The following is a 25,685-nucleotide window of genomic DNA, read 5'->3' as shown; positions in this document are numbered from 1 at the left end:
GGGGGAACCAATGAGAGACTAGCTCTAGGTGTTGGGACAGGCACAGGTCACTCTATTTTCCCATCAGGAAGAAGAATCAACCACAGGCTCAGCCTGCCGCCCGGAGCCAGAATAGGGCCTGAAGCAATCCTGCGCTTTTGCGGCCAGCTCCCAAGAAAGCGAGTTGAAAAATGGAGCTCAGGGGCACTGCAATTCACAAACCTGCAGAGTTAGAAATGATAACTCTCGTCCACAAATATATGGAGGGAAGGCAACGAAGAGGATTTGAAAGCAAGGCAGAATTGCAGGAAACAGATTTCAGGAGGTAGATTCGAATCGCCTTTAAAGCACAGGAAAAGCGGCAAAACCTCGACAATGATGCCCTTGGCCAAAAAGGGCGTATGCGTTTTTTCCTGAATATATTCAGGAAAAAACGCATACGCCCTTTTTGGCCAACCAAGCAACCTGGAAAGGCAAATCAGCGCTACAAAGAAGTCTCGCTTCCCATCGGTCAAAAGGGCCATGCTGAATAAAGTGTCAAAACCAGAAATGCAGGACAGGCCATGGAGAAATGGGAGCCTTGCTACGCTGATGGGCGGGCTGTAAATTGCCAACAGTCACTCTGGAGAAGTGTATGGTGTGTCCTGAAACATCTAAAAAAACTCAGCTTAGAGAGCATAGGGCACTTCCACTCATGGGCGTATAAATTGGGAAAACTAAAAATCAGCAAGACACAGGCACCCCAAAATTTAGGGCTGCTCTGTTGACAAGAACCTCCACTTCGTTACACCTGAAATATCCCAGGAAAGAGGAGAATGGATAAAGAAGTTGTGGTCCTCATGTACAATGGAATATCACTCAGCCATGAAATCAACGTCATAAGGCTAGGAGCAGCATGATGAGTGGATTTAGGTACGACGATTCTAAGTGAAATAAGTCACACAGAAAAAGACACTGATCATAAGATATCACGTATAGAGGGAATGTAAAAACCGCTACCCTTGAACTGAATTACAAAACAGAACAGAGTCACACGTTTACAAAACACACTATGGCTGCTTAACGGGAAAGGTGAGGTGGGGTGATGCATAAAACAAGGGTTTCAAATTAGTTCAGATACCGTTCCATAAACCCAATATGTAATAGACAAGACCTACTCCTTGCTACGTGAACTGGACTCAACACCCCCTATTCACCGCCAAAGAATATATCTGACTAGTAAGAATCTTAAAACCTATGTATTGATATCTCTCTGTAAGTGAGTCAAGTGGGTATAAAGCGGCATAAACGCAGCAGTGAAAAGCACCTAAACCCCATTCTAAAAATCAATTACTTTTAAAAACCTGTGAAACAAAGACAGTGAAAGAGAGAGAAATTCTTACAAAATTCGTTCAGGGGCTGTGATGCCACCTGGATTGACCATATCTAGACCCACAGCTGATTGAGACATAAGGGTGGACACTCTTGGGGCTGAGAGGTTTGGTGAAGTTGGGTGAGCAAACGCAGACCCTTTAAAGTAATACGGCGAGGTACCCATCCCATGGGTCCCAAATCTCCAGGTTCAAGGGCATCGTCCTACATTGAAAACATGCATGAGAAACCCCGAAAATGGTACACCGTGTGATCGGGAAAGGTTTCTAAAACGAACCTCATTTCTCATCTCCTTGTGCTCCGGTTCGCCATTCCAGCCGCTTTACTAGCAATCTCCCTCCTTGGAGAATCAGCACCTTTATCCTCCTGTTCCGTACCGGTTGCAATTTGTCCTGAGGATGAACGGGAAGAGGGGGAAGAATGAGAGACTAGCTCTAGGTGTTGGGACAGGCACAGGTCACTCTATTTTCCCATCAGGAAGAAGAATTAACCACAGGCTCAGCCTGCCGCCCGGAGCCAGCATAGGTCCTGAAGCAATCCTGCGCTTTTGCGGCCAGCTCCCAAGAAAGCGAGCTGAAAAATGGAGCTCAGGGGCACTGCAATTCACAAACCTGCAGAGTTAGAAATGATAACTCTCGTCCACAAATATATTGAGGGAAGGCAACGAAGAGGAATTGAAAGCAAGGCAGAATTGCAGGAAACAGATTTCAGGAGGTAGATTCGAATCACCTTTAAAGCACAGGAAAAGCGGCAAAACCTCGACAATGATGCCCTTGGCCAAAAAGGGCGTATGCGTTTTTTCCTGAATATATTCAGGAAAAAACGCATACGCCCTTTTTGGCCAACCAAGCAACCTGCAAAGGCAAATCAGCGCTACAAAGAAGTCTCGCTTCCCTTCGGTCAACAGGGTCGTGCTGAATAAGGTGTCAAAACCAGAAAGGCAGGACAGGCCATGGAGAAACGGGAGCCTTGCTACGCTGATGGCCGGGATGTAAATTGCCAACAGCCACTCTGGATAAGAGTACGGTGTGTCCTGAAACATCTACAAAACTCAGCTTAGAGAGCATAGGGCACTTCCACTCATGGGCGTATACATTGGGAAAACTAAAAATCAGCAAGACCCAGGCACCCCAAAGTTTAGGGCTGCTCTGTTGACAAGAACCTCCACTTCGTTACAACTTAAATATCCCGGGAAAGAGAAAAATGGATAAAGAAGTTGTGGTCCTTATGTACAATGCAATATCACTCAGCCATGAAGTCAACGTCATAAGGCTAGTAGCAGCATGATGAGTGGATTAGGTACGACGATTCTAAGTGAAATAAGTCACACAGCAAAAGACACTTTTCATAAGATATCACTTATAGAGGGAATGTAAAAACCGCTACACTTGAACTGAATTACAAAACAGAACAGAGTCACACGTTTAGAAAACACACTATGGCTGCTTAACGGGAAAGGTGAGGTGGGGTGATGCATAAAGCAAGGGTTTCAAATTAGCTTAGATACCGTTCCATAAACCCAATATGTAATAGAAAAAACCTACTCCTTGCTCAGTGAACTGGACTCAACACCTCCTATTCACTGCCCAAGAATATATCTCACTAGTAAGAATCTTAAAACCTATGTATTGATATCTCTGTGTTACTGTGTCAAGTGGGTGTAAAGCGGCATAAACACAGCAGTGAAAAGCAGCTATACCCCATTATAAAAATCAATTACTTTTAAAAACCTGTGAAACAAAGACAGTGAAAGAGAGAAAAATTCTTACAAAATTTGTTCAGGGGCTGTGATGCCAACTGGATGGACCATATCTAGACCCACAGGTGATTGAGACATAAGGGTGGACACTCTTGGGGCTGAGAGGTTTGGTGAGGTTGGGTGAGCTAACGCAGACCCTTTAAAGTAATACGGCGTGGTACCCATCCCATGGGTCCCAAATCTCCAGGTTCAAGGGCATCTTCCTACATCGAAAACATGCATGAGAAACCCAGAAGATGGTACACCGTGTGACCGGGAAAGGTTTCTAAAACGCACCTCAATTCTCATCTCCTTGTGCTCCGGTTCGCCATTCCAGCCGCTTTACTAGCAATCTCCCTCCTTGGAGAATCAGCACCTTTAACCTCCTGTTCCGTACAGGTTGCAATTTGTCCTGAGGATGAACGGGAAGAGGGGGAACCAATGAGAGACTAGCTCTAGGTGTTGGGACAGGCACAGGTCACTCTATTTTCCCATCAGGAAGAAGAATCAACCACAGGCTCAGCCTGCCGCCCGGAGCCAGAATAGGGCCTGAAGCAATCCTGCGCTTTTGCGGCCAGCTCCCAAGAAAGCGAGTTGAAAAATGGAGCTCAGGGGCACTGCAATTCACAAACCTGCAGAGTGAGAAATGATAACTCTCGTCCACAAATATATGGAGGGAAGGCAACGAGGAGGATTTGAAAGCAAGGCAGAATTGCAGGAAACAGATTTCAGGAGGTAGATTCGAATCGCCTTTAAAGCACAGGAAAAGCGGCAAAACCTCGACAATGATGCCCTTGGCCAAAAAAGGCGTATGCGTTTTTTCCTGAATATATTCAGGAAAAAACGCATACGCCCTTTTTGGCCAACCAAGCAACCTGGAAAGGCAAATCAGCGCTACAAAGAAGTCTCGCTTCCCATCGGTCAAAAGGGCCATGCTGAATAAAGTGTCAAAACCAGAAATGCAGGACAGGCCATGGAGAAATGGGAGCCTTGCTACGCTGATGGGCGGGCTGTAAATTGCCAACAGCCACTCTGGAGAAGTGTACGGTGTGTCCTGAAACATCTAAAAAACTCAGCTTAGAGAGCATAGGGCACTTCCACTCATGGGCGTATAAATTGGGAAAACTAAAAATCAGCAAGACACAGGCACCCCAAAGTTTAGGGCTGCTCTGTTGACAAGAACCTCCACTTCGTTACACCTGAAATATCCCAGGAAAGAGAAGAATGGATAAAGAAGTTGTGGTCCTTATGTACAATGGAATATCACTCAGCCATGAAATCAACGACATAAGGCTAGGAGCAGCATGATGAGTGGATTTAGGTACGACGATTCTAAGTGAAATAAGTCACACAGAAAAAGACACTTATCATAAGATATCACTTATAGAGGGAATGTAGAAACCGCTACCCTTGAACTGAATTACAAAACAGAACAGAGTCGCACGTTTAGAAAACACACTATGGCTGCTTAACGGGAAAGGTGAGGTGGGGTGATGCATAAAACAAGGGTTTCAAATTAGCTCAGATACCGTTCCATAAACCCAATATGTAATAGACAAGACCTACTCCTTGCTCAGTGAACTGGACTCAACACCCCCTATTCACCGCCCAAGAATATATCTGACTAGTAAGAATCTTAAAACCTATGTATTGATACCTCTCTGTAAGTGAGTCAAGTGGGTGTAAAGCGGCATAAACACAGCAGTGCAAAGCAGCTAAACCCCATTATAAAAATCAATTACTTTTAAAAACCCGTGAAACAAAGACAGTGAAAGAGAGAGAAATTCTTACAAAATTCGTTCAGGGGCTGCGATGCCACCTGGATTGACCATATCCAGACCCACAGCTGATTGAGACATAAGGGTGGACACTCTTGGGGCTGAGAGGTTTGGTGAGGTTGGGTGAGCTAACGCAGACCCTTTAAAGTAATACGGCGTGGTACCCATCCCATGGGTCCCAAATCTCCAGGTTCAAGGGCATCTTCCTACATCGAAAACATGCATGAGAAACCCAGAAGGTGGTACACCGTGTGATCGGGAAAGGTTTCTAAAACGCACCTCATTTCTCCTCTCCTTGTGCTCCGGTTCGCCATTCCAGCCGCTTTACTAGCAATCTCCCTCCTTGGAGAATCAGCACCTTTAACCTCCTGTTCCGTACAGGTTGCAATTTGTCCTGAGGATGAATGGGAAGAGGGGGAACCAATGAGAGACTAGCTCTAGGTGTTGGGACAGGCACAGGTCACTCTATTTTCCCATCAGGAAGAAGAATCAACCACAGGCTCAGCCTGCCGCCCGGAGCCAGAATAGGGCCTGAAGCAATCCTGCGCTTTTGCGGCCAGCTCCCAAGAAAGCGAGTTGAAAAATGGAGCTCAGGGACACTGCAATTCACAAACCTGCAGAGTGAGAAATGATAACTCTCGTCCACAAATATATGGAGGGAAGGCAACGAGGAGGATTTGAAAGCAAGGCAGAATTGCAGGAAACAGATTTCAGGAGGTAGATTCGAATCGCCTTTAAAGCACAGGAAAAGCGGCAAAACCTCGACAATGATGCCCTTGGCCAAAAAGGGCGTATGCGTTTTTTCCTGAATATATTCAGGAAAAAACGCATACGCCCTTTTTGGCCAACCAAGCAACCTGGAAAGGCAAATCAGCGCTACAAAGAAGTCTCGCTTCCCATCGGTCAAAAGGGCCATGCTGAATAAAGTGTCAAAACCAGAAATGCAGGACAGGCCATGGAGAAATGGGAGCCTTGCTACGCTGATGGGCGGGCTGTAAATTGCCAACAGCCACTCTGGAGAAGTGTACGGTGTGTCCTGAAACATCTAAAAAACTCAGCTTAGAGAGCATAGGGCACTTCCACTCATGGGCGTATAAATTGGGAAAACTAAAAATCAGCAAGACACAGGCACCCCAAAGTTTAGGGCTGCTCTGTTGACAAGAACCTCCACTTCGTTACACCTGAAATATCCCAGGAAAGAGAAGAATGGATAAAGAAGTTGTGGTCCTTATGTACAATGGAATATCACTCAGCCATGAAATCAACGGCATAAGGCTAGGAGCAGCATGATGAGTGGATTTAGGTACGACGATTCTAAGTGAAATAAGTCACACAGAAAAAGACACTTATCATAAGATATCACTTATAGAGGGAATGTAGAAACCGCTACCCTTGAACTGAATTACAAAACAGAACAGAGTCGCACGTTTAGAAAACACACTATGGCTGCTTAACGGGAAAGGTGAGGTGGGGTGATGCATAAAACAAGGGTTTCAAATTAGCTCAGATACCGTTCCATAAACCCAATATGTAATAGACAAGACCTACTCCTTGCTCAGTGAACTGGACTCAACACCCCCTATTCACCGCCCAAGAATATATCTGACTAGTAAGAATCTTAAAACCTATGTATTGATACCTCTCTGTAAGTGAGTCAAGTGGGTGTAAAGCGGCATAAACACAGCAGTGCAAAGCAGCTAAACCCCATTATAAAAATCAATTACTTTTAAAAACCCGTGAAACAAAGACAGTGAAAGAGAGAGAAATTCTTACAAAATTCGTTCAGGGGCTGCGATGCCACCTGGATTGACCATATCCAGACCCACAGCTGATCGAGACATAAGGGTGGACACTCTTGGGGCTGAGAGGTTTGGTGAGGTTGGGTGAGCTAACGCAGACCCTTTAAAGTAATACGGCGTGGTACCCATCCCATGGGTCCCAAATCTCCAGGTTCAAGGGCATCTTCCTACATCGAAAACATGCATGAGAAACCCAGAAGATGGTACACCGTGTGATCGGGAAAGGTTTCTAAAACGCACCTCATTTCTCATCTCCTTGTACACCGGTTCGCCATTCCAGCCGCTTTACTAGCAATCTCCCTCCTTGGAGAATCAGCACCTTTACCCTCCTGTTCCGTACAGGTTGCAATTTGTCCTGAGGATGAACGGGAAGAGGGGGAACCAATGAGAGACTAGCTCTAGGTGTTGGGACAGGCACAGGTCACTCTATTTTCCCATCAGGAAGAAGAATCAACCACAGGCTCAGCCTGCCGCCCGGAGCCAGAATAGGGCCTGAAGCAATCCTGCGCTTTTGCGGCCAGCTCCCAAGAAAGCGAGTTGAAAAATGGAGCTCAGGGGCACTGCAATTCACAAACCTGCAGAGTTAGAAATGATAACTCTCGTCCACAAATATATGGAGGGAAGGCAACGAAGAGGATTTGAAAGCAAGGCAGAATTGCAGGAAACAGATTTCAGGAGGTAGATTCGAATCGCCTTTAAAGCACAGGAAAAGCGGCAAAACCTCGACAATGATGCCCTTGGCCAAAAAGGGCGTATGCGTTTTTTCCTGAATATATTCAGGAAAAAACGCATACGCCCTTTTTGGCCAACCAAGCAACCTGGAAAGGCAAATCAGCGCTACAAAGAAGTCTCGCTTCCCATCGGTCAAAAGGGCCATGCTGAATAAAGTGTCAAAACCAGAAATGCAGGACAGGCCATGGAGAAATGGGAGCCTTGCTACGCTGATGGGCGGGCTGTAAATTGCCAACAGTCACTCTGGAGAAGTGTATGGTGTGTCCTGAAACATCTAAAAAAACTCAGCTTAGAGAGCATAGGGCACTTCCACTCATGGGCGTATAAATTGGGAAAACTAAAAATCAGCAAGACACAGGCACCCCAAAATTTAGGGCTGCTCTGTTGACAAGAACCTCCACTTCGTTACACCTGAAATATCCCAGGAAAGAGGAGAATGGATAAAGAAGTTGTGGTCCTCATGTACAATGGAATATCACTCAGCCATGAAATCAACGTCATAAGGCTAGGAGCAGCATGATGAGTGGATTTAGGTACGACGATTCTAAGTGAAATAAGTCACACAGAAAAAGACACTGATCATAAGATATCACGTATAGAGGGAATGTAAAAACCGCTACCCTTGAACTGAATTACAAAACAGAACAGAGTCACACGTTTACAAAACACACTATGGCTGCTTAACGGGAAAGGTGAGGTGGGGTGATGCATAAAACAAGGGTTTCAAATTAGTTCAGATACCGTTCCATAAACCCAATATGTAATAGACAAGACCTACTCCTTGCTACGTGAACTGGACTCAACACCCCCTATTCACCGCCAAAGAATATATCTGACTAGTAAGAATCTTAAAACCTATGTATTGATATCTCTCTGTAAGTGAGTCAAGTGGGTATAAAGCGGCATAAACGCAGCAGTGAAAAGCACCTAAACCCCATTCTAAAAATCAATTACTTTTAAAAACCTGTGAAACAAAGACAGTGAAAGAGAGAGAAATTCTTACAAAATTCGTTCAGGGGCTGTGATGCCACCTGGATTGACCATATCTAGACCCACAGCTGATTGAGACATAAGGGTGGACACTCTTGGGGCTGAGAGGTTTGGTGAAGTTGGGTGAGCAAACGCAGACCCTTTAAAGTAATACGGCGAGGTACCCATCCCATGGGTCCCAAATCTCCAGGTTCAAGGGCATCGTCCTACATTGAAAACATGCATGAGAAACCCCGAAAATGGTACACCGTGTGATCGGGAAAGGTTTCTAAAACGAACCTCATTTCTCATCTCCTTGTGCTCCGGTTCGCCATTCCAGCCGCTTTACTAGCAATCTCCCTCCTTGGAGAATCAGCACCTTTATCCTCCTGTTCCGTACCGGTTGCAATTTGTCCTGAGTATGAACGGGAAGAGGGGGAAGAATGAGAGACTAGCTCTAGGTGTTGGGACAGGCACAGGTCACTCTATTTTCCCATCAGGAAGAAGAATTAACCACAGGCTCAGCCTGCCGCCCGGAGCCAGCATAGGTCCTGAAGCAATCCTGCGCTTTTGCGGCCAGCTCCCAAGAAAGCGAGCTGAAAAATGGAGCTCAGGGGCACTGCAATTCACAAACCTGCAGAGTTAGAAATGATAACTCTCGTCCACAAATATATTGAGGGAAGGCAACGAAGAGGAATTGAAAGCAAGGCAGAATTGCAGGAAACAGATTTCAGGAGGTAGATTCGAATCACCTTTAAAGCACAGGAAAAGCGGCAAAACCTCGACAATGATGCCCTTGGCCAAAAAGGGCGTATGCGTTTTTTCCTGAATATATTCAGGAAAAAACGCATACGCCCTTTTTGGCCAACCAAGCAACCTGCAAAGGCAAATCAGCGCTACAAAGAAGTCTCGCTTCCCTTCGGTCAACAGGGTCGTGCTGAATAAGGTGTCAAAACCAGAAAGGCAGGACAGGCCATGGAGAAACGGGAGCCTTGCTACGCTGATGGCCGGGATGTAAATTGCCAACAGCCACTCTGGATAAGAGTACGGTGTGTCCTGAAACATCTACAAAACTCAGCTTAGAGAGCATAGGGCACTTCCACTCATGGGCGTATACATTGGGAAAACTAAAAATCAGCAAGACCCAGGCACCCCAAAGTTTAGGGCTGCTCTGTTGACAAGAACCTCCACTTCGTTACAACTTAAATATCCCGGGAAAGAGAAAAATGGATAAAGAAGTTGTGGTCCTTATGTACAATGCAATATCACTCAGCCATGAAGTCAACGTCATAAGGCTAGTAGCAGCATGATGAGTGGATTAGGTACGACGATTCTAAGTGAAATAAGTCACACAGCAAAAGACACTTTTCATAAGATATCACTTATAGAGGGAATGTAAAAACCGCTACACTTGAACTGAATTACAAAACAGAACAGAGTCACACGTTTAGAAAACACACTATGGCTGCTTAACGGGAAAGGTGAGGTGGGGTGATGCATAAAGCAAGGGTTTCAAATTAGCTTAGATACCGTTCCATAAACCCAATATGTAATAGAAAAAACCTACTCCTTGCTCAGTGAACTGGACTCAACACCTCCTATTCACTGCCCAAGAATATATCTCACTAGTAAGAATCTTAAAACCTATGTATTGATATCTCTGTGTTACTGTGTCAAGTGGGTGTAAAGCGGCATAAACACAGCAGTGAAAAGCAGCTATACCCCATTATAAAAATCAATTACTTTTAAAAACCTGTGAAACAAAGACAGTGAAAGAGAGAAAAATTCTTACAAAATTTGTTCAGGGGCTGTGATGCCAACTGGATGGACCATATCTAGACCCACAGGTGATTGAGACATAAGGGTGGACACTCTTGGGGCTGAGAGGTTTGGTGAGGTTGGGTGAGCTAACGCAGACCCTTTAAAGTAATACGGCGTGGTACCCATCCCATGGGTCCCAAATCTCCAGGTTCAAGGGCATCTTCCTACATCGAAAACATGCATGAGAAACCCAGAAGATGGTACACCGTGTGACCGGGAAAGGTTTCTAAAACGCACCTCAATTCTCATCTCCTTGTGCTCCGGTTCGCCATTCCAGCCGCTTTACTAGCAATCTCCCTCCTTGGTGAATCAGCACCTTTAACCTCCTGTTCCGTACAGGTTGCAATTTGTCCTGAGGATGAACGGGAAGAGGGGGAACCAATGAGAGACTAGCTCTAGGTGTTGGGACAGGCACAGGTCACTCTATTTTCCCATCAGGAAGAAGAATCAACCACAGGCTCAGCCTGCCGCCCGGAGCCAGAATAGGGCCTGAAGCAATCCTGCGCTTTTGCGGCCAGCTCCCAAGAAAGCGAGTTGAAAAATGGAGCTCAGGGGCACTGCAATTCACAAACCTGCAGAGTGAGAAATGATAACTCTCGTCCACAAATATATGGAGGGAAGGCAACCAGGAGGATTTGAAAGCAAGGCAGAATTGCAGGAAACAGATTTCAGGAGGTAGATTCGAATCGCCTTTAAAGCACAGGAAAAGCGGCAAAACCTCGACAATGATGCCCTTGGCCAAAAAAGGCGTATGCGTTTTTTCCTGAATATATTCAGGAAAAAACGCATACGCCCTTTTTGGCCAACCAAGCAACCTGGAAAGGCAAATCAGCGCTACAAAGAAGTCTCGCTTCCCATCGGTCAAAAGGGCCATGCTGAATAAAGTGTCAAAACCAGAAATGCAGGACAGGCCATGGAGAAATGGGAGCCTTGCTACGCTGATGGGCGGGCTGTAAATTGCCAACAGCCACTCTGGAGAAGTGTACGGTGTGTCCTGAAACATCTAAAAAACTCAGCTTAGAGAGCATAGGGCACTTCCACTCATGGGCGTATAAATTGGGAAAACTAAAAATCAGCAAGACACAGGCACCCCAAAGTTTAGGGCTGCTCTGTTGACAAGAACCTCCACTTCGTTACACCTGAAATATCCCAGGAAAGAGAAGAATGGATAAAGAAGTTGTGGTCCTTATGTACAATGGAATATCACTCAGCCATGAAATCAACGACATAAGGCTAGGAGCAGCATGATGAGTGGATTTAGGTACGACGATTCTAAGTGAAATAAGTCACACAGAAAAAGACACTTATCATAAGATATCACTTATAGAGGGAATGTAGAAACCGCTACCCTTGAACTGAATTACAAAACAGAACAGAGTCGCACGTTTAGAAAACACACTATGGCTGCTTAACGGGAAAGGTGAGGTGGGGTGATGCATAAAACAAGGGTTTCAAATTAGCTCAGATACCGTTCCAGAAACCCAATATGTAATAGACAAGACCTACTCCTTGCTCAGTGAACTGGACTCAACACCCCCTATTCACCGCCCAAGAATATATCTGACTAGTAAGAATCTTAAAACCTATGTATTGATACCTCTCTGTAAGTGAGTCAAGTGGGTGTAAAGCGGCATAAACACAGCAGTGCAAAGCAGCTAAACCCCATTATAAAAATCAATTACTTTTAAAAACCCGTGAAACAAAGACAGTGAAAGAGAGAGAAATTCTTACAAAATTCGTTCAGGGGCTGCGATGCCACCTGGATTGACCATATCCAGACCCACAGCTGATTGAGACATAAGGGTGGACACTCTTGGGGCTGAGAGGTTTGGTGAGGTTGGGTGAGCTAACGCAGACCCTTTAAAGTAATACGGCGTGGTACCCATCCCATGGGTCCCAAATCTCCAGGTTCAAGGGCATCTTCCTACATCGAAAACATGCATGAGAAACCCAGAAGGTGGTACACCGTGTGATCGGGAAAGGTTTCTAAAACGCACCTCATTTCTCCTCTCCTTGTGCTCCGGTTCGCCATTCCAGCCGCTTTACTAGCAATCTCCCTCCTTGGAGAATCAGCACCTTTAACCTCCTGTTCCGTACAGGTTGCAATTTGTCCTGAGGATGAATGGGAAGAGGGGGAACCAATGAGAGACTAGCTCTAGGTGTTGGGACAGGCACAGGTCACTCTATTTTCCCATCAGGAAGAAGAATCAACCACAGGCTCAGCCTGCCGCCCGGAGCCAGAATAGGGCCTGAAGCAATCCTGCGCTTTTGCGGCCAGCTCCCAAGAAAGCGAGTTGAAAAATGGAGCTCAGGGACACTGCAATTCACAAACCTGCAGAGTGAGAAATGATAACTCTCGTCCACAAATATATGGAGGGAAGGCAACGAGGAGGATTTGAAAGCAAGGCAGAATTGCAGGAAACAGATTTCAGGAGGTAGATTCGAATCGCCTTTAAAGCACAGGAAAAGCGGCAAAACCTCGACAATGATGCCCTTGGCCAAAAAGGGCGTATGCGTTTTTTCCTGAATATATTCAGGAAAAAACGCATACGCCCTTTTTGGCCAACCAAGCAACCTGGAAAGGCAAATCAGCGCTACAAAGAAGTCTCGCTTCCCATCGGTCAAAAGGGCCATGCTGAATAAAGTGTCAAAACCAGAAATGCAGGACAGGCCATGGAGAAATGGGAGCCTTGCTACGCTGATGGGCGGGCTGTAAATTGCCAACAGCCACTCTGGAGAAGTGTACGGTGTGTCCTGAAACATCTAAAAAACTCAGCTTAGAGAGCATAGGGCACTTCCACTCATGGGCGTATAAATTGGGAAAACTAAAAATCAGCAAGACACAGGCACCCCAAAGTTTAGGGCTGCTCTGTTGACAAGAACCTCCACTTCGTTACACCTGAAATATCCCAGGAAAGAGAAGAATGGATAAAGAAGTTGTGGTCCTTATGTACAATGGAATATCACTCAGCCATGAAATCAACGGCATAAGGCTAGGAGCAGCATGATGAGTGGATTTAGGTACGACGATTCTAAGTGAAATAAGTCACACAGAAAAAGACACTTATCATAAGATATCACTTATAGAGGGAATGTAGAAACCGCTACCCTTGAACTGAATTACAAAACAGAACAGAGTCGCACGTTTAGAAAACACACTATGGCTGCTTAACGGGAAAGGTGAGGTGGGGTGATGCATAAAACAAGTGTTTCAAATTAGCTCAGATACCGTTCCATAAACCCAATATGTAATAGACAAGACCTACTCCTTGCTCAGTGAACTGGACTCAACACCCCCTATTCACCGCCCAAGAATATATCTGACTAGTAAGAATCTTAAAACCTATGTATTGATACCTCTCTGTAAGTGAGTCAAGTGGGTGTAAAGCGGCATAAACACAGCAGTGCAAAGCAGCTAAACCCCATTATAAAAATCAATTACTTTTAAAAACCCGTGAAACAAAGACAGTGAAAGAGAGAGAAATTCTTACAAAATTCGTTCAGGGGCTGCGATGCCACCTGGATTGACCATATCCAGACCCACAGCTGATCGAGACATAAGGGTGGACACTCTTGGGGCTGAGAGGTTTGGTGAGGTTGGCTGAGCTAACGCAGACCCTTTAAAGTAATACGGCGTGGTACCCATCCCATGGGTCCCAAATCTCCAGGTTCAAGGGCATCTTCCTACATCGAAAACATGCATGAGAAACCCAGAAGATGGTACACCGTGTGATCGGGAAAGGTTTCTAAAACGCACCTCATTTCTCCTCTCCTTGTGCTCCGGTTCGCCATTCCAGCCGCTTTACTAGCAATCTCCCTCCTTGGAGAATCAGCACCTTTACCCTCCTGTTCCGTACAGGTTGCAATTTGTCCTGAGGATGAACGGGAAGAGGGGGAACCAATGAGAGACTAGCTCTAGGTGTTGGGACAGGCACAGGTCACTCTATTTTCCCATCAGGAAGAAGAATCAACCACAGGCTCAGCCTGCCGCCCGGAGCCAGAATAGGGCCTGAAGCAATCCTGCGCTTTTGCGGCCAGCTCCCAAGAAAGCGAGTTGAAAAATGGAGCTCAGGGGCACTGCAATTCACAAACCTGCAGAGTTAGAAATGATAACTCTCGTCCACAAATATATGGAGGGAAGGCAACGAAGAGGATTTGAAAGCAAGGCAGAATTGCAGGAAACAGATTTCAGGAGGTAGATTCGAATCGCCTTTAAAGCACAGGAAAAGCGGCAAAACCTCGACAATGATGCCCTTGGCCAAAAAGGGCGTATGCGTTTTTTCCTGAATATATTCAGGAAAAAACGCATACGCCCTTTTTGGCCAACCAAGCAACCTGGAAAGGCAAATCAGCGCTACAAAGAAGTCTCGCTTCCCATCGGTCAAAAGGGCCATGCTGAATAAAGTGTCAAAACCAGAAATGCAGGACAGGCCATGGAGAAATGGGAGCCTTGCTACGCTGATGGGCGGGCTGTAAATTGCCAACAGTCACTCTGGAGAAGTGTATGGTGTGTCCTGAAACATCTAAAAAAACTCAGCTTAGAGAGCATAGGGCACTTCCACTCATGGGCGTATAAATTGGGAAAACTAAAAATCAGCAAGACACAGGCACCCCAAAATTTAGGGCTGCTCTGTTGACAAGAACCTCCACTTCGTTACACCTGAAATATCCCAGGAAAGAGGAGAATGGATAAAGAAGTTGTGGTCCTCATGTACAATGGAATATCACTCAGCCATGAAATCAACGTCATAAGGCTAGGAGCAGCATGATGAGTGGATTTAGGTACGACGATTCTAAGTGAAATAAGTCACACAGAAAAAGACACTGATCATAAGATATCACGTATAGAGGGAATGTAAAAACCGCTACCCTTGAACTGAATTACAAAACAGAACAGAGTCACACGTTTACAAAACACACTATGGCTGCTTAACGGGAAAGGTGAGGTGGGGTGATGCATAAAACAAGGGTTTCAAATTAGTTCAGATACCGTTCCATAAACCCAATATGTAATAGACAAGACCTACTCCTTGCTACGTGAACTGGACTCAACACCCCCTATTCACCGCCAAAGAATATATCTGACTAGTAAGAATCTTAAAACCTATGTATTGATATCTCTCTGTAAGTGAGTCAAGTGGGTATAAAGCGGCATAAACGCAGCAGTGAAAAGCACCTAAACCCCATTCTAAAAATCAATTACTTTTAAAAACCTGTGAAACAAAGACAGTGAAAGAGAGAGAAATTCTTACAAAATTCGTTCAGGGGCTGTGATGCCACCTGGATTGACCATATCTAGACCCACAGCTGATTGAGACATAAGGGTGGACACTCTTGGGGCTGAGAGGTTTGGTGAAGTTGGGTGAGCAAACGCAGACCCTTTAAAGTAATACGGCGAGGTACCCATCCCATGGGTCCCAAATCTCCAGGTTCAAGGGCATCGTCCTACATTGAAAACATGCATGAGAAACCCCGAAAATGGTACACCGTGTGATCGGGAAAGGTTTCTAAAACGAACCTCATTTCTCATCTCCTTGTGCTCCGGTTCGCCATTCCAGCCGCTTTACTAGCAATCTCCCTCCTTGGAGAATCAGCACCTTTATCCTCCTGTTCCGTACCGGTTGCAATTTGTCCTGAGGATGAACGGGAAGAGGGGGAAGAATGAGAGACTAGCTCTAGGTGTTGGGACAGGCACAGGTCACTCTATTTTCCCATCAGGAAGAAGAATTAACCACAGGCTCAGCCTGCCGCCCGGAGCCAGCATAGGTCCTGAAGCAATCCTGCGCTTTTGCGGCCAGCTCCCAAGAAAGCGAGCTGAAAAATGGAGCTCAGGGGCACTGCAATTCACAAACCTGCAGAGTTAGAAATGATAACTCTCGTCCACAAATATATTGAGGGAAGGCAACGAAGAGGAATTGAAAGCAAGGCAGAATTGCAGGAAACAGATTTCAGGAGGTAGATTCGAATCACCTTTAAAGCACAGGAAAAGCGGCAAAACCTCGACAATGATGCCCTTGGCCAAAAAGGGCGTATGCGTTTTTTCCTGAATATATTCAGGAAAAAACGCATACGCCCTTTTTGGCCAACCAAGCAACCTGCAAAGGCAAATCAGCGCTACAAAGAAGTCTCGCTTCCCTTCGGTCAACAGGGTCGTGCTGAATAAGGTGTCAAAACCAGAAAGGCAGGACAGGCCATGGAGAAACGGGAGCCTTGCTACGCTGATGGCCGGGATGTAAATTGCCAACAGCCACTCTGGATAAGAGTACGGTGTGTCCTGAAACATCTACAAAACTCAGCTTAGAGAGCATAGGGCACTTCCACTCATGGGCGTATACATTGGGAAAACTAAAAATCAGCAAGACCCAGGCACCCCAAAGTTTAGGGCTGCTCTGTTGACAAGAACCTCCACTTCGTTACAACTTAAATATCCCGGGAAAGAGAAAAATGGATAAAGAAGTTGTGGTCCTTATGTACAATGCAATATCACTCAGCCATGAAGTCAACGTCATAAGGCTAGTAGCAGCATGATGAGTGGATTAGGTACGACGATTCTAAGTGAAATAAGTCACACAGCAAAAGACACTTTTCATAAGATATCACTTATAGAGGGAATGTAAAAACCGCTACACTTGAACTGAATTACAAAACAGAACAGAGTCACACGTTTAGAAAACACACTATGGCTGCTTAACGGGAAAGGTGAGGTGGGGTGATGCATAAAGCAAGGGTTTCAAATTAGCTTAGATACCGTTCCATAAACCCAATATGTAATAGAAAAAACCTACTCCTTGCTCAGTGAACTGGACTCAACACCTCCTATTCACTGCCCAAGAATATATCTCACTAGTAAGAATCTTAAAACCTATGTATTGATATCTCTGTGTTACTGTGTCAAGTGGGTGTAAAGCGGCATAAACACAGCAGTGAAAAGCAGCTATACCCCATTATAAAAATCAATTACTTTTAAAAACCTGTGAAACAAAGACAGTGAAAGAGAGAAAAATTCTTACAAAATTTGTTCAGGGGCTGTGATGCCAACTGGATGGACCATATCTAGACCCACAGGTGATTGAGACATAAGGGTGGACACTCTTGGGGCTGAGAGGTTTGGTGAGGTTGGGTGAGCTAACGCAGACCCTTTAAAGTAATACGGCGTGGTACCCATCCCATGGGTCCCAAATCTCCAGGTTCAAGGGCATCTTCCTACATCGAAAACATGCATGAGAAACCCAGAAGATGGTACACCGTGTGACCGGGAAAGGTTTCTAAAACGCACCTCAATTCTCCTCTCCTTGTGCTCCGGTTCGCCATTCCAGCCGCTTTACTAGCAATCTCCCTCCTTGGAGAATCAGCACCTTTAACCTCCTGTTCCGTACAGGTTGCAATTTGTCCTGAGGATGAACGGGAAGAGGGGGAACCAATGAGAGACTAGCTCTAGGTGTTGGGACAGGCACAGGTCACTCTATTTTCCCATCAGGAAGAAGAATCAACCACAGGCTCAGCCTGCCGCCCGGAGCCAGAATAGGGCCTGAAGCAATCCTGCGCTTTTGCGGCCAGCTCCCAAGAAAGCGAGTTGAAAAATGGAGCTCAGGGGCACTGCAATTCACAAACCTGCAGAGTGAGAAATGATAACTCTCGTCCACAAATATATGGAGGGAAGGCAACGAGGAGGATTTGAAAGCAAGGCAGAATTGCAGGAAACAGATTTCAGGAGGTAGATTCGAATCGCCTTTAAAGCACAGGAAAAGCGGCAAAACCTCGACAATGATGCCCTTGGCCAAAAAAGGCGTATGCGTTTTTTCCTGAATATATTCAGGAAAAAACGCATACGCCCTTTTTGGCCAACCAAGCAACCTGGAAAGGCAAATCAGCGCTACAAAGAAGTCTCGCTTCCCATCGGTCAAAAGGGCCATGCTGAATAAAGTGTCAAAACCAGAAATGCAGGACAGGCCATGGAGAAATGGGAGCCTTGCTACGCTGATGGGCGGGCTGTAAATTGCCAACAGCCACTCTGGAGAAGTGTACGGTGTGTCCTGAAACATCTAAAAAACTCAGCTTAGAGAGCATAGGGCACTTCCACTCATGGGCGTATAAATTGGGAAAACTAAAAATCAGCAAGACACAGGCACCCCAAAGTTTAGGGCTGCTCTGTTGACAAGAACCTCCACTTCGTTACACCTGAAATATCCCAGGAAAGAGAAGAATGGATAAAGAAGTTGTGGTCCTTATGTACAATGGAATATCACTCAGCCATGAAATCAACGACATAAGGCTAGGAGCAGCATGATGAGTGGATTTAGGTACGACGATTCTAAGTGAAATAAGTCACACAGAAAAAGACACTTATCATAAGATATCACTTATAGAGGGAATGTAGAAACCGCTACCCTTGAACTGAATTACAAAACAGAACAGAGTCGCACGTTTAGAAAACACACTATGGCTGCTTAACGGGAAAGGTGAGGTGGGGTGATGCATAAAACAAGGGTTTCAAATTAGCTCAGATACCGTTCCAGAAACCCAATATGTAATAGACAAGACCTACTCCTTGCTCAGTGAACTGGACTCAACACCCCCTATTCACCACCCAAGAATATATCTGACTAGTAAGAATCTTAAAACCTATGTATTGATACCTCTCTGTAAGTGAGTCAAGTGGGTGTAAAGCGGCATAAACACAGCAGTGCAAAGCAGCTAAACCCCATTATAAAAATCAATTACTTTTAAAAACCCGTGAAACAAAGACAGTGAAAGAGAGAGAAATTCTTACAAAATTCGTTCAGGGGCTGCGATGCCACCTGGATTGACCATATCCAGACCCACAGCTGATCGAGACATAAGGGTGGACACTCTTGGGGCTGAGAGGTTTGGTGAGGTTGGGTGAGCTAACGCAGACCCTTTAAAGTAATACGGCGTGGTACCCATCCCATGGGTCCCAAATCTCCAGGTTCAAGGGCATCTTCCTACATCGAAAACATGCATGAGAAACCCAGAAGGTGGTACACCGTGTGATCGGGAAAGGTTTCTAAAACGCACCTCATTTCTCCTCTCCTTGTGCTCCGGTTCGCCATTCCAGCCGCTTTACTAGCAATCTCCCTCCTTGGAGAATCAGCACCTTTAACCTCCTGTTCCGTACAGGTTGCAATTTGTCCTGAGGATGAATGGGAAGAGGGGGAACCAATGAGAGACTAGCTCTAGGTGTTGGGACAGGCACAGGTCACTCTATTTTCCCATCAGGAAGAAGAATCAACCACAGGCTCAGCCTGCCGCCCGGAGCCAGAATAGGGCCTGAAGCAATCCTGCGCTTTTGCGGCCAGCTCCCAAGAAAGCGAGTTGAAAAATGGAGCTCAGGGACACTGCAATTCACAAACCTGCAGAGTGAGAAATGATAACTCTCGTCCACAAATATATGGAGGGAAGGCAACGAGGAGGATTTGAAAGCAAGGCAGAATTGCAGGAAACAGATTTCAGGAGGTAGATTCGAATCGCCTTTAAAGCACAGGAAAAGCGGCAAAACCTCGACAATGATGCCCTTGGCCAAAAAGGGCGTATGCGTTTTTTCCTGAATATATTCAGGAAAAAACGCATACGCCCTTTTTGGCCAACCAAGCAACCTGGAAAGGCAAATCAGCGCTACAAAGAAGTCTCGCTTCCCATCGGTCAAAAGGGCCATGCTGAATAAAGTGTCAAAACCAGAAATGCAGGACAGGCCATGGAGAAATGGGAGCCTTGCTACGCTGATGGGCGGGCTGTAAATTGCCAACAGCCACTCTGGAGAAGTGTACGGTGTGTCCTGAAACATCTAAAAAACTCAGCTTAGAGAGCATAGGGCACTTCCACTCATGGGCGTATAAATTGGGAAAACTAAAAATCAGCAAGACACAGGCACCCCAAAGTTTAGGGCTGCTCTGTTGACAAGAACCTCCACTTCGTTACACCTGAAATATCCCAGGAAAGAGAAGAATGGATAAAGAAGTTGTGGTCCTTATGTACAATGGAATATCACTCAGCCATGAAATCAACGGCATAAGGCTAGGAGCAGCATGATGAGTGGATTTAGGTACGACGATTCTAAGTGAAATAAGTCACACAGAAAAAGACACTTATCATAAGATATCACTTATAGAGGGAATGTAGAAACCGCTACCCTTGAACTGAATTACAAAACAGAACAGAGTCGCACGTTTAGAAAACACAGTATGGCTGCTTAACGGGAAAGGTGAGGTGGGGTGATGCATAAAACAAGGGTTTCAAATTAGCTCAGATACCGTTCCATAAACCCAATATGTAATAGACAAGACCTACTCCTTGCTCAGTGAACTGGACTCAACACCCCCTATTCACCGCCCAAGAATATATCTGACTAGTAAGAATCTTAAAACCTATGTATTGATACCTCTCTGTAAGTGAGTCAAGTGGGTGTAAAGCGGCATAAACACAGCAGTGCAAAGCAGCTAAACCCCATTATAAAAATCAATTACTTTTAAAAACCCGTGAAACAAAGACAGTGAAAGAGAGAGAAATTCTTACAAAATTCGTTCAGGGGCTGCGATGCCACCTGGATTGACCATATCCAGACCCACAGCTGATTGAGACATAAGGGTGGACACTCTTGGGGCTGAGAGGTTTGGTGAGGTTGGGTGAGCTAACGCAGACCCTTTAAAGTAATACGGCGTGGTACCCATCCCATGGGTCCCAAATCTCCAGGTTCAAGGGCATCTTCCTACATCGAAAACATGCATGAGAAACCCAGAAGGTGGTACACCGTGTGATCGGGAAAGGTTTCTAAAACGCACCTCATTTCTCCTCTCCTTGTGCTCCGGTTCGCCATTCCAGCCGCTTTACTAGCAATCTCCCTCCTTGGAGAATCAGCACCTTTAACCTCCTGTTCCGTACAGGTTGCAATTTGTCCTGAGGATGAACGGGAAGAGGGGGAACCAATGAGAGACTAGCTCTAGGTGTTGGGACAGGCACAGGTCACTCTATTTTCCCATCAGGAAGAAGAATCAACCACAGGCTCAGCCTGCCGCCCGGAGCCAGAATAGGGCCTGAAGCAATCCTGCGCTTTTGCGGCCAGCTCCCAAGAAAGCGAGTTGAAAAATGGAGCTCAGGGGCACTGCAATTCACAAACCTGCAGAGTGAGAAATGATAACTCTCGTCCACAAATATATGGAGGGAAGGCAACGAGGAGGATTTGAAAGCAAGGCAGAATTGCAGGAAACAGATTTCAGGAGGTAGATTCGAATCGCCTTTAAAGCACAGGAAAAGCGGCAAAACCTCGACAATGATGCCCTTGGCCAAAAAGGGCGTATGCGTTTTTTCCTGAATATATTCAGGAAAAAACGCATACGCCCTTTTTGGCCAACCAAGCAACCTGGAAAGGCAAATCAGCGCTACAAAGAAGTCTCGCTTCCCATCGGTCAAAAGGGCCATGCTGAATAAAGTGTCAAAACCAGAAATGCAGGACAGGCCATGGAGAAATGGGAGCCTTGCTACGCTGATGGGCGGGCTGTAAATTGCCAACAGCCACTCTGGAGAAGTGTACGGTGTGTCCTGAAACATCTAAAAAACTCAGCTTAGAGAGCATAGGGCACTTCCACTCATGGGCGTATAAATTGGGAAAACTAAAAATCAGCAAGACACAGGCACCCCAAAGTTTAGGGCTGCTCTGTTGACAAGAACCTCCACTTCGTTACACCTGAAATATCCCAGGAAAGAGAAGAATGGATAAAGAAGTTGTGGTCCTTATGTACAATGGAATATCACTCAGCCATGAAATCAACGGCATAAGGCTAGGAGCAGCATGATGAGTGGATTTAGGTACGACGATTCTAAGTGAAATAAGTCACACAGAAAAAGACACTTATCATAAGATATCACTTATAGAGGGAATGTAGAAACCGCTACCCTTGAACTGAATTACAAAACAGAACAGAGTCGCACGTTTAGAAAACACACTATGGCTGCTTAACGGGAAAGGTGAGGTGGGGTGATGCATAAAACAAGGGTTTCAAATTAGCTCAGATACCGTTCCATAAACCCAATATGTAATAGACAAGACCTACTCCTTGCTCAGTGAACTGGACTCAACACCCCCTATTCACCGCCCAAGAATATATCTGACTAGTAAGAATCTTAAAACCTATGTATTGATACCTCTCTGTAAGTGAGTCAAGTGGGTGTAAAGCGGCATAAACACAGCAGTGCAAAGCAGCTAAACCCCATTATAAAAATCAATTACTTTTAAAAACCCGTGAAACAAAGACAGTGAAAGAGAGAGAAATTCTTACAAAATTCGTTCAGGGGCTGCGATGCCACCTGGATTGACCATATCCAGACCCACAGCTGATTGAGACATAAGGGTGGACACTCTTGGGGCTGAGAGGTTTGGTGAGGTTGGGTGAGCTAACGCAGACCCTTTAAAGTAATACGGCGTGGTACCCATCCCATGGGTCCCAAATCTCCAGGTTCAAGGGCATCTTCCTACATCGAAAACATGCATGAGAAACCCAGAAGGTGGTACACCGTGTGATCGGGAAAGGTTTCTAAAACGCACCTCATTTCTCCTCTCCTTGTGCTCCGGTTCGCCATTCCAGCCGCTTTACTAGCAATCTCCCTCCTTGGAGAATCAGCACCTTTAACCTCCTGTTCCGTACAGGTTGCAATTTGTCCTGAGGATGAACGGGAAGAGGGGGAACCAATGAGAGACTAGCTCTAGGTGTTGGGACAGGCACAGGTCACTCTATTTTCCCATCAGGAAGAAGAATCAACCACAGGCTCAGCCTGCCGCCCGGAGCCAGAATAGGGCCTGAAGCAATCCTGCGCTTTTGCGGCCAGCTCCCAAGAAAGCGAGTTGAAAAATGGAGCTCAGGGGCACTGCAATTCACAAACCTGCAGAGTGAGAAATGATAACTCTCGTCCACAAATATATGGAGGGAAGGCAACGAGGAGGATTTGAAAGCAAGGCAGAATTGCAGGAAACAGATTTCAGGAGGTAGATTCGAATCGCCTTTAAAGCACAGGAAAAGCGGCAAAACCTCGACAATGATGCCCTTGGCCAAAAAGGGCGTATGCGTTTTTTCCTGAATATATTCAGGAAAAAACGCATACGCCCTTTTTGGCCAACCAAGCAACCTGGAAAGGCAAATCAGCGCTACAAAGAAGTCTCGCTTCCCATCGGTCAAAAGGGCCATGCTGAATAAAGTGTCAAAACCAGAAATGCAGGACAGGCCATGGAGAAATGGGAGCCTTGCTACGCTGATGGGCGGGCTGTAAATTGCCAACAGCCACTCTGGAGAAGTGTACGGTGTGTCCTGAAACATCTAAAAAACTCAGCTTAGAGAGCATAGGGCACTTCCACTCATGGGCGTATAAATTGGGAAAACTAAAAATCAGCAAGACACAGGCACCCCAAAGTTTAGGGCTGCTCTGTTGACAAGAACCTCCACTTCGTTACACCTGAAATATCCCAGGAAAGAGAAGAATGGATAAAGAAGTTGTGGTCCTTATGTACAATGGAATATCACTCAGCCATGAAATCAACGGCATAAGGCTAGGAGCAGCATGATGAGTGGATTTAGGTACGACGATTCTAAGTGAAATAAGTCACACAGAAAAAGACACTTATCATAAGATATCACTTATAGAGGGAATGTAGAAACCGCTACCCTTGAACTGAATTACAAAACAGAACAGAGTCGCACGTTTAGAAAACACAGTATGGCTGCTTAACGGAAAAGGTGAGGTGGGGTGATGCATAAAACAAGGGTTTCAAATTAGCTCAGATACCGTTCCATAAACCCAATATGTAATAGACAAGACCTACTCCTTGCTCAGTGAACTGGACTCAACACCCCCTATTCACCGCCCAAGAATATATCTGACTAGTAAGAATCTTAAAACCTATGTATTGATACCTCTCTGTAAGTGAGTCAAGTGGGTGTAAAGCGGCATAAACACAGCAGTGCAAAGCAGCTAAACCCCATTATAAAAATCAATTACTTTTAAAAACCCGTGAAACAAAGACAGTGAAAGAGAGAGAAATTCTTACAAAATTCGTTCAGGGGCTGCGATGCCACCTGGATTGACCATATCCAGACCCACAGCTGATCGAGACATAAGGGTGGACACTCTTGGGGCTGAGAGGTTTGGTGAGGTTGGGTGAGCTAACGCAGACCCTTTAAAGTAATACGGCGTGGTACCCATCCCATGGGTCCCAAATCTCCAGGTTCAAGGGCATCTTCCTACATCGAAAACATGCATGAGAAACCCAGAAGGTGGTACACCGTGTGATCGGGAAAGGTTTCTAAAACGCACCTCATTTCTCCTCTCCTTGTGCTCCGGTTCGCCATTCCAGCCGCTTTACTAGCAATCTCCCTCCTTGGAGAATCAGCACCTTTAACCTCCTGTTCCGTACAGGTTGCAATTTGTCCTGAGGATGAACGGGAAGAGGGGGAACCAATGAGAGACTAGCTCTAGGTGTTGGGACAGGCACAGGTCACTCTATTTTCCCATCAGGAAGAAGAATCAACCACAGGCTCAGCCTGCCGCCCGGAGCCAGAATAGGGCCTGAAGCAATCCTGCGCTTTTGCGGCCAGCTCCCAAGAAAGCGAGTTGAAAAATGGAGCTCAGGGGCACTGCAATTCACAAACCTGCAGAGTGAGAAATGATAACTCTCGTCCACAAATATATGGAGGGAAGGCAACGAGGAGGATTTGAAAGCAAGGCAGAATTGCAGGAAACAGATTTCAGGAGGTAGATTCGAATCGCCTTTAAAGCACAGGAAAAGCGGCAAAACCTCGACAATGATGCCCTTGGCCAAAAAGGGCGTATGCGTTTTTTCCTGAATATATTCAGGAAAAAACGCATACGCCCTTTTTGGCCAACCAAGCAACCTGGAAAGGCAAATCAGCGCTACAAAGAAGTCTCGCTTCCCATCGGTCAAAAGGGCCATGCTGAATAAAGTGTCAAAACCAGAAATGCAGGACAGGCCATGGAGAAATGGGAGCCTTGCTACGCTGATGGGCGGGCTGTAAATTGCCAACAGCCACTCTGGAGAAGTGTACGGTGTGTCCTGAAACATCTAAAAAACTCAGCTTAGAGAGCATAGGGCACTTCCACTCATGGGCGTATAAATTGGGAAAACTAAAAATCAGCAAGACACAGGCACCCCAAAGTTTAGGGCTGCTCTGTTGACAAGAACCTCCACTTCGTTACACCTGAAATATCCCAGGAAAGAGAAGAATGGATAAAGAAGTTGTGGTCCTTATGTACAATGGAATATCACTCAGCCATGAAATCAACGGCATAAGGCTAGGAGCAGCATGATGAGTGGATTTAGGTACGACGATTCTAAGTGAAATAAGTCACACAGAAAAAGACACTTATCATAAGATATCACTTATAGAGGGAATGTAGAAACCGCTACCCTTGAACTGAATTACAAAACAGAACAGAGTCGCACGTTTAGAAAACACACTATGGCTGCTTAACGGGAAA

Source organism: Balaenoptera borealis, assembly GCF_965194805.1.
Source record: "Balaenoptera borealis genome assembly, chromosome: 10".
NCBI lineage: Eukaryota > Metazoa > Chordata > Mammalia > Artiodactyla > Balaenopteridae > Balaenoptera > Balaenoptera borealis.
Note: the sequence above shows the minus strand (reverse complement) of the source record.